The sequence below is a fragment of the Malaclemys terrapin genome, chromosome 2 (assembly GCF_027887155.1).
Source record: "Malaclemys terrapin pileata isolate rMalTer1 chromosome 2, rMalTer1.hap1, whole genome shotgun sequence".
NCBI classification, from domain to species: Eukaryota; Metazoa; Chordata; order Testudines; family Emydidae; genus Malaclemys; species Malaclemys terrapin.
In genome coordinates, this window is record NC_071506.1 from 246,475,767 (window position 1) to 246,493,817 (window position 18,051).

General features: G+C 46.5%; 1 protein-coding gene across 4 annotated transcripts in view; it reads left to right on the forward strand.

Moving 5' to 3' along the window:
• Positions 1-400: 400 nt before the first annotated feature.
• Positions 401-18,051, forward strand: part of PTER (phosphotriesterase related) — a 37,267-nt gene continuing 19,616 nt past the window's right edge. Inside the window, exon 1 of one of the 4 annotated variants that reach the window (XM_054020591.1) lies at positions 401-542. The gene's annotated coding sequence lies outside the window, so the exon portion shown is untranslated. Of the gene's footprint in view, positions 543-6,876; positions 6,913-18,051 lie in introns of those variants that run through there. The other 3 variants (XM_054020592.1, XM_054020589.1, XM_054020590.1) reach the window with 3 other exon arrangements.

Below are 18,051 nucleotides of genomic sequence, written 5' to 3' on the forward strand. Positions count from 1 at the left end.
TGCCAGGAAGGGTTTAGTTATTACATAGTCCTGCCGTGAGTGCAGGGGATCAGACTGGAAGACCTCTGGAGGTCCCTTCCAGACCTACATGTCTATGATTCCCATGCCCTGCAAGGGGCTGCAATCCATTGTCACAAGGCTGGTAGCACCATACCCAGGGTGACACATCAGGAAGAGGCAGAGACACAATGTCTTCGCCCACAGGGCCCAGTCAGCAGGCACACTGAATTCAGGGGCAGAGAAGCGGCCCCAGGCAGCGCAGTGCCACTACAGGGCGCAGGGCACCCAGTGCAGTGGGCTCTCCATGCGCTACTGCTACGCCCGGGGCACATGAAGTGCGAGCACCCTGCACGGGGCGGCTGCGGGTGGGGACACCCGGCCTTGGCGGCTGTCCAGCCACCGTCACCAGCCGGGCCGCTCCGCAGCCGCCCCTGCCCAGGGCCTCCAGCTGCGGGGCGGGTGCGCGGACGGGGAAGCCACGCCCGGGCGGGGAAGCGGGACAGAAAGTCGGCGAGCGGACTGGCGCAGGAGCCCGCGCTGAGGTAAGCGGCGGTGGAGGGCGGGTGAGCGCCCCCCAGGAAGTAGAGGGCCCCGGTGTCTGCGTGGCCGCCCGCCCGTCAGCGGGAGCCAGCTCGGGGGGCGGCTGTCGGAGCAGCCCGCCCCTCCCGCCGGGCAGCGAGGGGGTCGGCCCAGGACAACTTCGTCCGCCATGGGCGGGAGCCGGTGCTGAGGCCCGGACTCGGGTGGTTCCGGTGTCGGGCCGTGGGTGCCTTGCGGCGGCCAGCGCCACCCAGTCGGAAGAGGGCTGAGCTCCGGTTTTGTTTTTTAAGTCCCGGTGTCTGCGTGGCCGCTCGCCCGTCAGCGGGAGCCAGCTCGGGGTGGGGGGCTGTGGGAGCAGCCCGCCCCTCCCGCCGGGCAGCGAGGGGGGTGGGCCCGGGACAGCACGGTTAGAGTTACCATATTTCAGCAAGCAAAAAAGAGGAGGGGAGGAGCCCTGCCCTAGCCCCGCCCCCATCCTGCCCTAGCCCTGCCCCTGCCCCACCCACTTCCCCCTCTCAGAACCCCCCAACCCTCCACCCGCTCCTTGTCCCCTGACTGCCCCCTCCTGGGACCCCTGCCCCTAACTGCCCCCCAGGACTCCACCCCCTACCTAAGCCTCCCTGCCTCTTGTCCCCTGACTGCCCCCTCCTGAGACCCTCCCCCAATCCTAACTGGCCCCTGGAACCCTACTCCCTACCTGTACCCTGGCTGCCCCAACCCTTATCCACACCCCCCAACCCCAGACAGACCCCTGGGACTCCCACGCCCCATCCAACCACTCCCCACCCCCTGACAGCCCCCCCCCGAACTCCCGACCCATCTAAACCTCTCTGCTCCCTGTCCCCTGACTGCTCCAATCCCTCTCCCCACTCCTGCCCCCTGACAGCCCCCCCCAGAACTCCTAAACACCCCCCCCGCTCCTTGTCCCCTGACTGCGCCCTCCTGGGACCCCTGCTCCTAACTGCCCTCCAGAACCCCACCCCCTACCTAAGCCTTCCTGTTCCTTGTCCCCTAACTGCCCCCTCCTAAGACTCCCCCCACCCTAACTGCCCCCCCGGACCCTACCCCCTACCTGTACCCTGACTGCCCAAAACCTTATCCACCCCCCCCGAAAGCCCCTCCGAACTCCCAACCCCCCCGTCTCTTGACTGCCCCCTCCAGAACCTCCCTGCCCCTTCTCCGACCTCTTGGCCCCCTTGTTGTTGGCCTTCACCTAATGTCTCTGTGAGCTTGCTCAGGCCTGAGCCATCCCGGCACGCTGGGCAGCAGTGGGGGAGGAGCTCCAGACTGCCGGAGGCGATCTCTGAATGCAGGGAGGGATGGAGCGGTGATCTCTGCTGCAGGGGGGAGGAGGGGTCTCTCTGGCTGTCGGAGCCCCATGTAAGTGGCACCATCCGGCCGGCTGCCCTGTTAGCCGCGCGTGCTCTGCATGGGGGGGGGAAGTCCGGACATTTACAAATTCCCCCCGGACGCTATTTTTAGCTCAAAAAGCCGGACATGTCTGGGGGAATCCGTACGAATGGTAACCCTAAGCATGGTTCACTAATTCCCTTAAACGGCTTGTTTCTTAACACGTCAAAGTCCAACGTCACGCACCTTCTTATGCCAGAATGAGAGGTATTTCCCATTAGCCCGGGTGTCATGCCGCACACAGTGAGTCAGTAGCAAACCGGAGATTAGCAATCAGGAGTTTGGCCTGCTCTACACTGGGGGGGTCGATATAAGGTACGCAACTTCAGCTACAGGAATAGCGTAGCTGAAGTCGACATATCTTATTTCGACTTACCTCCCGTCCTTGCGGCACAGGATCGATGGCCGCGGCTCCCCTGTCGACTCCACTACCGCCGCTCGCCCTGGTGGAGTTCCGGAGTCGACGGGTGTGCGTTAGATCGATCACTACCCGCCGATCCAGATCTGGACGTACACCGAGATCCCACTCCTGTGCTTGGACCACAGCCTGCAGAGTAACAGTTCCCTGCATGAAGTTTATTAATGTGTATATCCCTCTAACTGTGGGGAGGAAGCTAAGGGTACGTCTTCACTACCCACCGGATCGGCAGGTAGTGATTGATCTATTGGGGATCAATTTATCGCGTCTAGTGTAGTGTAGACGCGATAAATCGATCCCTAATCGCTCTGCCGTCAACTCCGGAACTCCACCGCGGCGAGAGGCAGAAGCAGAGCAGACGGGGGAGCGGCAGCCGTTGATCCCGCACCATGAGGACGGGAGGTAAGTCGAATTAAGATACGTCGACTTCAGCTACGCTATTCTCGTAGCTGAAGTTGTGTTATCTTAGGTTGATTTCCCCCCTCCAGTGTAGACCAGGCCTAAGGAGGACACAGAAGGATCGGGCATGTCTGATAGGCTAACGGGAAATACCTCTTGTTCTAGCATAAGAAGGTGCCTGCCAGTTGGACTTTGACGTGTTAAGAAACAAGCCATTTAAGGGAATTAGTGAACCATGCTGGGAGTACACAGAAGGATTGGAAATGACTGGAGCAGTAGAAGCCAAACACACAAACCAAAACTAATTGGCCAGGAGAGACGCAGCTCTGTTGGAGAGTGGAGTACATAGGTGTTTGAGGAACTGAAAAGGGTACTAACTGCAACCTGGGAGTTGGCATATGTGAGTACCTCTCTGCCCAGGAAATCAATGACAATGGGGTGGTAGCAGTGTTGTGACAGAATGAGAAATGGTGGTTGAATTATTGTGAAACCAATCAGAGGGAATTGCTGCACTGTGTGATCAAAGCGACTCACTGTCCTTAGGGTTTTGACACTTTGCTACTCATGCAGCACTGGCCCGCTAAGCATCAGGAAGGAATGCCCCCTCTCTAGTAGCTATTCAACTTTGGCACAGAGAAGCAGATAGTTTTTACAACCTAGGGCTGGTCCACACTAAGCCCCCAGTTCGACTTAAGATACGCAACTTCAGCTACGTAAATAACGTAGCTGAAGTCGAAGTATAGTAGTTCGAACTTAAAGGTACTTACCGTGGGTCCACACACGGCAGGCAAACTCCCCCATCGACTCCGCCTACTCCTCTCGCATAGCAGGATTACCGGCGTCGACGGCGAGCACTTCTGGGATCGATTTATCGTGTCTAGATAAGACACAATAAATCGATCCCAGAAGATCGATTGCTTGCCGCCGAACCAGCGGGTAAGTATAGATGTACCCCTAGACTTCCAGGTCAAGCAGTAGTCTGGTTGATAACCTGGGCAAGGCACCCCTGCTAATGTCATCAGGTTTGCAAGGCCATTATGCAGTTAAATTACAGTCAGCATACAAAGATCTGGATTATTATTCTGCTGTAACTCCCATGTGGAGATGACAAGCCAAGGAGCAGAGGTGAAAGTTCTGTGGGTCCCATTAAATAGTCTGGAATTAAAAAAAAAAATCTCAATATCGCGATAAGAGTGTGTCTAGACCATTAAATGGATAGTGTAGCATCTGGTAGCTCCCAGCTTCCCACAGTGGTGAGGGCATCTCCCAACTTTCCTATAGGAGGTTACTTTGGAAGCAGAAGACAGTTCTTCAGAGTCCCAAGGACTCTGCAGTGGAGGTGATCGGTAATGGCCACATTATAATGTGCGACCCTTATTGACATGCATGGCTATCAACATAGGTAAGTAAGCCATCTCAGCGGGGAACTCAGGTAAGGAGGGCTGGGCCTAGCTGGTACATGAATGCAAGCTCTTAAAGGAAACCTTAGGTGTTATGGGAAGTAGTGTTCTTCCTCTTTTATTAGGGCCTTTCCTGCAACTCAACCATACGCTCGAGCATATCAGTTTGATGCTCCAGCAGACGGAGCATTGCCTCTTGCCGTCTGTCTGCAAGCTGACGCCACCTATCGTCTTCAACCCGCCACCTCTCCTCTCGTTCATATTGGGCTTTTCTCCTCTCCGACATTGACTGCCTCCACGCATTCTGCTGTGCTCTATCAGCGTGGGAGGACATCTGCAGCTCCGTGAACATATCGTCCCTCGTCCTACGTTTTCTCTTTCTAATGTTCACGAGCCTCTGCGAAGGAGAAACATTTGCAGCTGGTGGAGGAGAAGGGAGAGGTGGTTAAAAAAGACACATTTTAGAGAACAATGGGTACACTCTTTCATTACAAGGTCGCATATTTCGGCTTGCAGGCAGCCATGGTAGGCCACAGTGTTTTGGCTTTTTTAACCTTCTTAACATGCGGGAAAGGTTGCAAACAGCAGCGCATTTCCCATATCAAGGATGAATTGGGTTGTCCATTTAAAATGGGGTTTCAATGTAAAAGGAGGGGGCTGCGGTTTCCCGGTTAACATGCGGCACAAACACAAGTAAACCACCCCCCCACACACACACACACGATTCTCTGGGATGATCACTTCACCCCTCCCCCCACCGCGTGGTTAACAGCGGGGAACATTTCTGGTCAGAAGAGCAGGAACGGGCGCCTCTGAATGTCCCCTTAATAAAATCACCCCATTTCAACCAGGAGAGCTTTCTGGAGATGTCCCTGGAGGATTTCCGCTCCATCCCCATACACGTTAACAGACCTTTCCAGTAGATGTACTGGCCGCGATTGCCAGGGCAAAGTAATCATTAAACACGCTTGCTTTTTTTTGGTAATGTTTACAAATATTTACAAAGTTACACTCACCAGAGGTCTCCTGTGTGCCCTGAGGGTCTTGGGTGAGTTCGGGGGTTACTGGTTCCAGGTCCAGGGTCACAAACATATCCTGGCTGTTGGGGAAACTGGTTTCTCCGCTTCCTTGCTGCTGTGAGCTACCTACAGTACCTCCATCGTCATCTTCCTCGTTCCCCGAACCGTCTTCCCTGTGTGTTTCTCCAGTGAGAGAGTCATAGCACACAGTTGGGGTAGTGGTGGCTGCACCCCCTAGGATCGCATGCAGCTCCGCGTAGTAGCGGCAAGTTTGCGGCTCTGCCCCGGACCTTCCGTTTGCTTCTCTGGCTTTGTGGTAAGCTTGCCGTAGCTCCTTAATTTTCACGCGGCACTGCTGTGTGTCCCTGTTATGGCCTCGGTCCTTCATGGCCTTGGAGATCTTTTCTAATACTTTTCCATTTCTTTTACTGCTACGGAGTTCAGCTATCACTGCTTCATCTCCCCATATGGCGAGCAGATCTCGTACCTCCCGTTCGGTCCATGCTGGAGCTCTTTTGCGATCCTGGGACTCCATCACGGTTACCTGTGCTGATGAGCTCTGCGTGGTCACCTGTGCTCTCCACGCTGGGCAAACAGGAAATGAAATTCAAACATTCGCGGGTCTTTTCCTGTCTACCTGGTCAGTGCATCTGAGTTGAGAGTGCTGTCCAGAGCGGTCACAATGAAGCACTGTGGGATAGCTCCCGGAGGCCAATAACGTCAAATTCCGTCCACACTACCCCAATTCCGACCCGCAAAGGCCGGTTTTATCGCTAATCCCCTCGTCGGAGGTGGTGTAAAGAAACCGGTTTAAAGGACCCTTTAAGTCGAAAGAAAGGGCTTCGTTGTGTGGACGTGTCCAGGCTTAATTCGGTTTAATGCTGCTAAAGTTGACCTAAACCCGTAGTGTAGACCAGGCCTAAGTGAATATCCCAGCATGGTTTTGGGGCAGTCTGCTGTTGAAAATATCATCTTTTGGATAGAAGCAAGGTTCTGGCTATTTGTGGTCATTAAAGATTCTCATGGCACCTCTTGCAAGAGGAGGGATCTTAGCCTGGGCTGAATTTCTGTTGGACAATTGTATTCTGCCTATCTAAAATTACCCCAGTAGTTTGTTACATATGGCATTCTTTATTTTCTGTCCTCATCTGTTCTGTGGTGTTAAAAGGTTGCAGCCTTCTGCCTGTGGGGTGGTTGTATTTGAGTGATGGATGAAGTGATCCCTGTAATATGCATTTTTGTATTATTCTGTCAGGTACTTTGGGATCATGGAATTAAAGACACTACATAAATGTCAGTTATTATTATTAACGCCTCTCTTGCATTTGGGGATTTAAACAGGCATAATGTTCTCCCTAGTGTCACCATTGTCATATTCACTTTTGTTGTTATAATCAGAGATGGCAACAATGGCATTCAGATGCTTAATTACATTTCATAAAGGTGACTAGTGCTAATTTATAACAAAATTTAGTGCCCAATGCAACAGAAATTAGCATTACTGCTTCCTTCATTGTTAAAAAGCAATCAATTTCCAGACCTGTTGAGACACTTGCTTATAAGGTACCTAAAACCAGAGTACACTGGAGGTACAGAATACTGAGTGAGTAGTGTACTATAAAGGGATTGGTGTCTCCAGACCGCATGAGTATTTTTTCTCCTTTGATTTAGGACTAAGATGGTATCCATACAATAGGGCAAGATCAAATACCAGTCAGAACACAAGGTAGGTATTTTGTAGTCTAAGAGGGGCAGGTTTTATCAGTTGATCCCAGATGTTGGGGGTCTAACAGAGTCCCACCTCTTTAGGATTAAACCAGAGGGGGGGGGAAGTTTCCCCACTTTTCCTTGCTCATAGTTTCAAGCTCAGCCAAATCTCAAGAGATAAGCATGTGAAAAATCACTCCTAATGCTACTCCCACATTTCACTCTCTTTGGGAGTTTAATACATAGGGCTTGTCTACACTACCGGCCGGATCGATGGGCTGTGATCGATCCAGCGGGAATTGATTTATCATGTCTAGTATAGATGCGATAAATTGACCGCTAAGACCGCTGATCACTCTAATGGCACCTTTGATACTCCACCTCGACAAGAAGCCAAGGGGAATCGACGGGAGAGTGTCTCCCATTGACACACCATAGTGAAGACACTGCAGTGAGTAGATCTAAGTACATCAACTTCAGCTACATTATTCACATAGCTGAAGTTGCGTAATTTAGATCGATCCTCCCCGTAGTGTAGACTAGCCCATAGGGTGGCATTTCTCAGCCAATTTCTCTGGAGAAAGTGGACCAAAGAACCAAGCTGTTTCCTGGTCTCAGCCCTGCTAAGGACTTATAAGGAACTGTGACTTCCTACTTCTGCTTTTTCAGAATCTGATCCCTTATATGGAAGTATAAGGAGAGGGTCCTTTCAGTTTCCCCAGCTGTTTCTGTTCTCTTCTGACTATCTCTGCAGTGACTCAGGGGTTCTCAGGACAAATTTTTTGGTGGCCTCAGAGTGCGGCCACCAACTCTTGCTGGTGGCCGCTCTCACACTTCTTCCTACAATACTTAATTAGCTTTAGGAAAAACTAATAAATATGTACATATACATGTCCAAATTATTGTAATTTATTTATTGCTAGCTAATAAGTCTGTTGTGAAAAGTAATATTAACAAGCATACAAGTATTGCTTTTCATAGCAGATCTACTCAGCCCTGTCAAGCCTGGGGACAAATTAAGCCGTGGATGGGGGATCGAGGGAGGCAGCGGGAGCCAAGGGCAATGGGGGTGGGTGGGGGGCTGGAGCCCAAAACCCTGTGGCCAGAGTCTGCTGCCCTGCTGCTGCGCTACCTCAGGGCTGAAGTCCAAAGCCTGAACCCCACTGCCTCTGGGAACTTGGGAAACTCACCGGTTGCCTGGTTCTCGAGTATTGTGCCCCAGGTGTCTCCACAGGGGGAGCAGGGCCCAACCACTGCTGGTGGCCTCAGCAATCAACACCAAGGCAGTGCATCCAGGAGCAACAGGGAGGGGCTGCTACTTTGCCCCTCCCTTCCACCCCCCATAACATCCCAGGAGGCTTTGGCCGCAAGCGGTGGCCGCATTTGAGAAAAGCTGGACTAGAGACAGCTGAGGCAGTATTCTAAAATGAAAGGCAGTTAATGTTTTCTTGCCATGGTCTGTATACCCTATGACAGATGGGAAGCTGAAAACTCTCCACTATCAATTAAAACTCTGGTGTAGATCTTGACAGCTGTAACCTTCCCTTACTGAAAGAGGTGGCTACATGTTATTCAGGTAGGCCTGAAGAGCAAGAGGTTCTAAAGAACCTTAGTCGGTCACAGAAAATTAACACTGCCTAGGACACAGAGGTTGTGCTACTGTACTCTTGGAAAAATACTTGCCTGTGTCATGAGATGTTCAATTCTTAACTTACCTTCCTCCCGCCCCCCATTTTCTTCCTGTCTCAAAGTTTTGGCCACCACAGTTCTTCTGTACTGCTTTTCTTTTCCATCCTGGAGTTCAGGTGTCCAAGCAAAGTGCAGTAACATCCGGTGATATGAAACTAAGGAGTAATAGTAAGTTTCCTTGGCCAGTTCTTGCATGAATACTGATGGATCAGGGATTCAACAATAACTGGAAAGAGGCCTGAAGACATGGGAAAGCAGGTGGCAGCCTGATCAGGCCAGCCTCTTGTTGTTTAGAAGCAGTGGTATTATTAGCTGTTATTATTAGTACTATTTATACTCCTGGTGCACCAATCAAAATTACTGAACCAGTACCAGGGCATTGTACAAGCGTGGGAAGGTAGATGTAATCCTTTCCCAGAAAAAGCTTAAAACCTAAGGCCCAGATCTGGCAAACTGTTCCATGTTGGTGAACCTCTGCACCTGTGTGGATCCCTATTGACAGCAGTGGAGCTATGCACAGACACAGGGCCTCCTCATGTGAAAAAGCTTACAGGAATAGGGTATAAGAAAGTGAATAATCATAGAATGGTAGGACTGGAAGGGATCTTGAGAGGTCATCTAGTCCAGTCCCCTGCACTCATGGCAGGACAAAGGATTAGCTAGACCATCCCTGACAGGCATTTCTCTAATCTGCTCTTAAAAATCCCCAATAATGGAGATTCCACAACCTCCCTAGGCAATTTATTCCAGTGCTTAACTGCCCTGATAGTTAGGAAGTTTTTCCTAATGTTCAACCTAAACTGCCGTTGCTGCAACTTAAGCCCATTGCTTCTTGTCCTAGCCTCAAAGGTTAAGGAGAACAGTTTTTCTCCCTCCTCCTTTTAACAGCCTTTGATGTACTTGAAAACTGTTATCATGTCCCCTCTCAGTCTTCTCTTCTCCAGACTAAACAAATCCAATTTTTTCAATCTTCCGTCGTAGGTCATGTTTTCTAGACCTTTAATAATTTTTGTTCTTCTTCTCTGGACTTTCTCCAGTTTGTCCACATCTTTCCTGAAATGTGGCACCCAGAACTGGACACAGTACTCCAGTTGAGGCCTAATCAGCGCAGAGTAGAGCAGAAAAATTACTTCTCATGTCTTGCTTACAATACTCCTGATAATATATCCCTGAATGATGTTTGCTTTTTTTGCAACAGTGTTACATTGTTGACTCATATTTGGCTTGTGATTCACTATGACCTCCAGATCCCTTTCCGCAGTACTCACTCCTAGGCAGTCATTTCCCACTTTGTATGTGTGCAGCTGATTGTTCCTTCCTAAGTGGAATATTTTGCATTTTTCATTATTGAATTTCTTCCTATTTACTTCAGACCATTTCTACAGTTTGTCCAGGTCATTTTGAATTTTAATCCTATCCTCTAGGCGCTTACAACCCCTCCCAGCTTGGTATCGTCCACAAACTTTATAAGTGTACTTTCTATGCCAGTATCTACATCACTGATGAAGATATTGAACAGAACTGGACCCAGAACGGATCCTTGTGGGACCCCACTTGACTGAACCACTGTTAACAACTCTCTGAGAACGGTTTTCCATCCAGTTATGCACCCACCCTATAATAGCTCTATCTAGGTAATATTTCCCTAGTTTCTTTATGAGAAGCAGGGGCAGATTAATAAATTTGCCGCCCCTAGGCCGTCAAAAAATTGCCGCCCCTCCGCCTCTCCCCCCCCCCCCCCCGCCAGCTCACCTCCGCTCCCCCGCGGCAAGCCGGGGAAGGAGGGGGGAGAAGGGGAGTTGTGGCGCGCTCGGGGGATGGCAGCAGTGGAGCAGGGGTGAGCTGGGGCAGGAAGTGGTTCCCTGCCCCCCCAAGAGTTACTCCCCGTGCCCGCCGGCCCCAGCTCACCTCCGCTATCCCCCGAACGCGCCGCTACTCGCTTCTCCCCATTACATGTTTTGAAGATCTAGAAACCCTGAAAATATTAGAGCCATGACCTGTGAAATGGATCTATGCCCCTTCTGGCTGGTAAAAGGCTGTGAAGACCAACTATGCCAACCATTAACTGTCCCATCTCCAACCTCCCATTCATGGACAAAGTAACTGAGAAAATAGTAACCATCAAGCTCCAGTGTCAGCCAACATTCCAGATGCCTGTTACCAAGGTTTCGGATCAGGGTACAACATAGTGGCGCTAAAAGACAACCTTCTTATGGCTGTGAACACAGGCTGCTGAACCTATCTGCAGCCTTTGACAAAGTGTACCCTAAGGTATTATTAACATGCCTACATGACGTAGCAGTTGTAGATGGCCCAACACAATATTGGCTCCAATCTTTCCTCTCCAGCAGAACTGAGGGAGTGGTGGTGGATAACTGCTCCTTCTCTCCAAAAGGATCCATAGTATTCCTTCTTCTCTTCAGTACCTATATGAGACTGAGGGAGAGCTAGCAAGATGCCCTTGGCCCAGCTGCCAGTGGAATGCTGATGATACTCAGCTATATATCCTGTTCTAAGCTGATGCAACCACTGCCACTACTGACGTGTCAGAAGGTCTAGAAGAAATCAACTTTTGGATGAAGAATGGTTGGCTGAAGATGAACCCAGGCAAGACTGAAGCAATGCTGGTCAGAAAGGGGAAACACTCAGAAGAACTAGTCGAGACGTAGCCTTCATCTTCCAGTGAAAGCATACATCCTGTGGGCATGGTTGCTAGAGGGGCCACACGGAATGCTCAGTCAGGGCAAACTATAAAGAATGAGGCAGACATACCCCAAAACTGGTGGTTATTCTAATAAGTAGATTCACTGAGTCAGCAACTAAGCAGCTTCTGCAATATCTTACAAAATACCCAGAAGCCAAAAATACAGCTCCCTTAAAGCAATCCAGCCCTGGGCTTCCACCCAGAAGCCAAGTTAAATATGATGAGGATTTCTGAAAATCTTGTTCACCACATATAAAGTTCTACTAATCCCAAGAAAGGGAAGGAATTAGAAAGGAGCATAAATGCTGCCAAATTAAGTGCAAGAATGTAATAAGAAAAGCCAAAGAGGAGTTTGAAGAACGGTTAGCCAAAAACTCCAAAGGTAATAATAAAATGTTTTTTAAGTATATCAGAAGCAGGAAGCCTGCTAAACAACCAGTGGGGCCCTTGATGATCAAGATACAAAAGGAGCGCTTAAAGACGATAAAGTCATTGTGGAGAAACTAAATGGATTCTTTGCTTCAGTCTTCACGGCTGAGGATGTTAGGGAGATTCCCAAACCTGAGCCGGCTTTTGTAGGTGACAAATCTGAGGAACTGTCACAGTTTAAAGTGTCCACTAGAGGAGGTTTTGGAATTAATTGATAAACTTAACATTAACAAGTCACCGGGACCAGATGGCATTCACCCAAGAGTTCTGAAAGAACTCAAATGTGAAGTTGCGGAACTATTAACTAAGGTTTGTAACCTGTCCTTTAAATTGGCTTCTGTGCCCAATGACTGGAAGTTAACTAATGTAACGCCAATATTTAAAAAGGGTCTAGAGGTGATCCCGGCAATTATAGACCGGTAAGTCTAACATCAGTACCGGGCAAATTAGTCAAAACCATAGTTAAGAATAAAATTGTCAGACACATAGAAAAACATAAACTGTTGAGCAATAGTCAACATGATTTCTGTAAAGGGAAATCGTGTCTTACTAATCTATTAGAGTTCTTTGAAGGGGTCAACAAACATGTGGACAAGGGGGATCCAGTGGACATAGTGTACTTAGATTTCCAGAAAGCCTTTGACAAGGTCCCTCACCAAAGGCTCTTAAGTAAAGTAAGTTGTCATGGGATAAAAGGGAAGGTCCTTTCATGGATTGAGAACTGGTTAAAAGACCGGGAACAAAGGGTAGGAATTAATGGTAAATTCTCAGAATGGAGAGGGGTAACTAGTGGTGTTCCCCAAGGGTCAGTCCTTGGACCAATCCCATTCAACTTATTTATAAATGATCTGGAGAAAGGGGTAAACAGTGAAGTGGCAAAGTTTGCAGATGATACTAAACTGCTCAAGATAGTTAAGACCAAAGCAGACTGTGATGAACTTCAAAAAGATCTCACAAAACTAAGTGATTGGGCAACAAAATGGCAAATGAAATTTAATGTGGATAAATGTAAAGTAGTGCACATTGGAGAAAATAACCCCAACTATACATACAATATGATGGGGGCTAATTTAGCTACAACAAGTCAGGAAAAAGATCTTGGAGTCATCGTGGATAGTTCTCTGAAGATGTCCGCGCAGTGTGCAGAGGCGGTCAAAAAATCAAACAGGATGTTAGAGATCATTAAAAAGAGGATAGAGAATAAGACTGAGAATATATTATTGTCCTTATATAAATCAATGGTACGTCCACATCTCGAATACTGCATACAGATGTGGTCTCCTCATCTAAAAAAAGATATACTGGCACTAGAAAAGGTTCAGAAAAGGGCAACTAAAATGATTAGGGGTTTGGAATGGGTCCCATATGAGGAGAGATTAAAGAGGCTAGAACTCCTCAGCTTGGAAAAGAGGAGACTAAGGGGGGATATGATAGAGGTATATAAAATCATGAGTGATGTGGAGAAAGTGGATAAGGAAAAGTTATTTACTTATTCCCATAATACAAGAACTAGGGGTCACCAAATGAAATTAATAGGCAGCAGGTTTAAAACAAATACAAGGAAGTTTTTCTTCACGCAGCGCACAGTCAACTTGTGGAACTCCTTACCTGAGGAGGTTGTGAAGGCTAGGACTATAACAGCGTTTAAAAGAGAACTGGATAAATTCATGGTGGTTAAGTCCATTAATGGCTTTTAGCCAGGATGGGTAAGGATTGGTGTCCCTAGCCTCTGTTTGTCAGAGGATGGAGATGGATGGCAGGAGAGAGATCACTTGATCATTGCCTGTCGGTCCACTCCCTCTGGGGTACCTGGCATTGGCCACTGTCAGTAGACAGGATACTGGACTGGGCTAGATGGACCTTTGGTCTGACCCGGTACGGCCATTCTTATGTTCTTATGTAAGAGATCGAACACATTACCCACCAGGTTTATGAGTATTTCAGATTTTACCCAAATGCACAGTTACAGCCAATTCTTATTAACTAAGATTTATTAAAAAGAAAAGAAAGAGTTATGGTGGTTAAAGAGCGTTACACATACAGATATGAGTAAAGTTCTTGAGTAAAGGTCAGTTTCATAGTAGTGATGGTGAGCTGTTGATTTGTAGAAAGTTCTTCCAGAATCAATTCCATAGATCATAATCCAATAGGCAACCCATGCGCAGAATCTGTTTAAATTCTTCCATGAGAAATAGTAGGGTAATCAGACTGGAGCTGGAGACCTCAGTCTTGCGGCTCAAATTTCCCCCTGGTAAAGTTCAAGCAGACTTGAGATGACAGGATCAGGCTCTAGAGTTCTTTTATAGATCTCTGGCAGGCTACTCTAGTCTCTTGACACAGATAACACAGTGGACATTCCTTGGGTGAAGAATAGGTAATATACATGGTTGCTTTGAAGTCAATTCCTATTTCCTGTGTATATACAGGTAATTAGTTGCATTGATTAGCATAAGGCAATTTGCCATTCAAAGGTTCATAGATAATTTACTATAAACTTCAAAGAGAAATAAAAAATGATTTTGTTACATCCAAGTTTTATCTAATTGCTAATGTTCCTTTTTGATCACTGAATCAATAGGCTATAGTAATGAAATATTACAGACAGGAACCAAAGTTTAGCATCTACATGATAATTAGACCACATTGCTAAACTCCTAACAGATATAGGTAAACATAGATAAATACAATCAGGGCTTGTCTATACTTCTGGCTAACTCAGCAGTGCTACGATCGATGCAGCGGTGTCGATTTAGTGGGTCTGGTGAAGACAAGCTAAGTCCATTAACGGCTATTAGCCAGGATGGGTAAGGAATGGTGTCCCTAGCCTCTGTTTGTCACAGGGTGGTGGTGGACGGAAGGAGAGAGATCACTCGATCATTACCTGTTAGGTTCACTCCCTCTGGGGCACCTGGCATTGGCCACTGTCGGTAGACAAGATACTGGGCTGGATGGACCTTTGGTCTGATCCAGTACGGCCATTCTTATGTTCTTATGATGGCAGAGCACTCTCCTGTGGCCATCTGTACTCACCCTCCGCCTCTAACAGAGGTGAAGATGGTGGGAGAGCGTCTCCCATCGACATAGCGCAGTGTAGACATTGCTGTAAATCGACTAAATTACATCAACTTCAGTTACATAACTTACTTAACTGAAGTTGCATAACTTAGGTGGACTTACAGCTTTAGTGTAGACCAGCCCTTAGTATTTACCTCTAACTCTCTAACAATACAGAACTCTTGTTCATTTAACATGGCTTTGATAATTATCTGCAAGGAATGGTCCTGTTTACCATTTCAGTACTTTCCTAATATGTTCTTAAAGGTTGATCTTTAGGCCACTTTAGCCTGCTGGTTGCCTAACCCTCGCTAGCTCAGTGTCACACATCCCTATTCATCAAAGTGGTGTGATGTCTTTGGATTCTGCTGAACTCTGCATTAAGCTTGCATGACCAGTTAGCATCAGGTCCCCATTTTCAAAGCAATAAATGGATCAAGTTCTAGATACATTAAAGACTGAATTTTAATCTGTGAACCACAGTGACAGCTATGTTCTTCTGGGACACAAAGCCCAGGATGAGGCATGTGAGAGCTGGGGCCAAAGCATTATTGGCGAAGGGGATCTGGCTAAGGAACAAACTTCCTGAAGAGAACAGGCAAATCCAGAGTTTATCCTTAGGAACTGCTGCAAAAACTTCCTCTTTGAGAAAGCCTTTCAACCATAAAAATGACACAATACTGACACCCTCTTCAACCCAATAAACCTTTACTAACCAGAGGGGAAAAAATAAGGAACGGGGAGAATTATTAAAATGTATATTAAAAAAATCAAAAATACAAACCCTACCCCAAGCAGATTTGTTACCCTGAAAAGGGAAAAGTACCAAAGACTCCATGAAGTTTGCTAGGGACTTCACTGTTGCTATTGATTTTACCTGGAAGGCACTCAGATACTACAGTGCTGGGCAGCAGTATAAAACTCTAAGATAGATATTGGGATGTGTGATAACTTCAGTAATTTTCTTAATGTTCTAAGATTACTCTGCTGTACTGAGCCAAATATTTAGGGGTGACTAAATGATATCAGATACATACTCCTAGCTACAAGAGATTCATTGATTCTGCTAGACTCTGCAGTAATGCAAACAATAGCATGCTTCTCTGTGCTGTTACATTTTATTTGTATAGTTTCCTACAGCAAGGGTGGGCTGCATAATTTGTTTATATACACACATACGATATTTTTAAAAGTGCCAGTAACACAGTGAGAACAAATAGTATTACAAAACTGCTGCTTGGTGTTAGCGCTAACTAGTATGCATGTCTCTTAAATTCTTCCAGAAATCTATTAGGTTAATTTATTAATCATGTATGAAATGTTTCTATATATTTAGGCTTCTCCCTATTGCACTGAAATCATTAGGTGCAGGATCGGACCTTTAAAGCATTTGCCTCTATTTGTAAATAAATACGTAACCTGTGTTACGTCACATTTCTTGTGTTTGTATGATTATGTAAGGAAAGATTCTATTATAATGCTCATGGTGGAACAGGCAACCCTTATTTCCAAACAGAGAGTGAATTGATCTTTTTTAAAATGTAACAAATAGCTACTGAGCCATACCTATTAGATTTCATACATTTTCTGTCACAGCAATCTGGATTTAGTGTTGTTATAATCTCACATTGTAATATAATGACAATAAAATGATTTCCGTGCGAGTCTAGAGAGACTCTGTGCAAGTACTGTTAAAATGTGCTTACTAAGTCAAAACAATTGCAGACATGTGGAAACTATGTTTATGTAATTATTATGTTTTAGCAATATGAGATTACCACAGGAAACAACCAATTCCAGCCTAGGGAGACTTCTCATTACAAGACTATTATAACGACACAATGACAGCAGTGCACGTTCCAGATGGGAAACCAACAAAGGTCCAAATCCTGCCATTGGTATTCAGGCAAAATGTCTGTTGAACTCAATGGAGGCTTTGCCTGGGTAAGGACTGCAGGACTTATTCCTGGTCTTTTTACCAGTGGGTCCCATAGCACTCAGTCATACCTCTAGGGACAGTAACAACTGCACTAGTGTTTAGTAGCAGAGTAAACATGAGGATGATATTTTGTGCACTGTACAGTCGATTGCTGTAAAGGTTCACCTAGAGTTACTATAATAAACTCTAGGTAGCTGTGTCAAGACGATAATGAAAAACTGCAGTCCTTAGTTGCACGTTATATAGAGAAATAATAGTTGCTGTATCAAAATGTGTATACACTCATTTAATTTTCAGAGACCATCATTTCTGTGTTTATACAGCAGCACAATAGGATTCTGGCCCATGACTAGGGCTCTTAGGTGCTACCGTAGTACAAAGAATAATTTCAAAACAATTTTTAGAAATTCCCATCATTGTTTCAATATCTCCAGACCAGAGCTTGCCTCTTCTCTCTTTCTCTCCATGGGAGTGGACATTTTACTGGTGCTTTCTGAAAGCAAGTTAGGATTCAGGAAATGCAGCCTGCCATTGGCACATGTAGGAAGTGCACATTCAAGTCGTATTATTTTAGCTGCTATACTAGTAACTATATGTATTTTTAAAAAGATTAGAGCTAACCTAATAATTTTGGCAAAGCTCTGATTCATTCATTTCCTGTGCCTGCTCCCTCAGTTTGACAAGTTGGCAGCTTTCTGCAAAATTTGATTTTAAATTATTCTTGTTCATTCTATTTAACACAACTTGTTTCTTTAGTGATTTACTCTTCTTTCTAATTAGTAGTAGTGATTAGAATGATATTATGAAGTAGTTTTCCTTCAGAAATTCAGTGTTCTCTACACTGAGGCACAAATGCTGTTTCTGGCTCTGTACTCAGCAGAACCATGCAAGCTGGGATGGGGAAGGAATCCTTTACTCCAGACTTCAGATCAGCATTTAAGTTGTTCCATGGCTGTTAGTGCAGCCTCAAAGAGGCACTTGGGAGATATTTGATTTTTAGATCTACTTCCTTCCCCAACTCCTCTTCGACACTAGGGCTCAGGGAATGGAAGTGTCTCTGTTTGTCTTCGAGGACTCCATCCATTGTATGGGATGGGGAGCTCAGGGAGTGTCCTCTAGTTTTCTTATCTAGGTTGGGAAAACCTACAATGAATTGAGTAGAGCTGACCAAAGGATGACAGTTCTGTTTTGTAGCAACTTTCAAACTTTCAAAATTTGTTTTCATTCTGCTTTGGAACAAAATCAACACATTTTGAATGTTTTGGAAAAAACGTTTGTATTGAAATGTCCATTTTCAGACCAAAATTTGAGCTTTTCAATTCAGGAAGGAGGGTTGGGGGAGA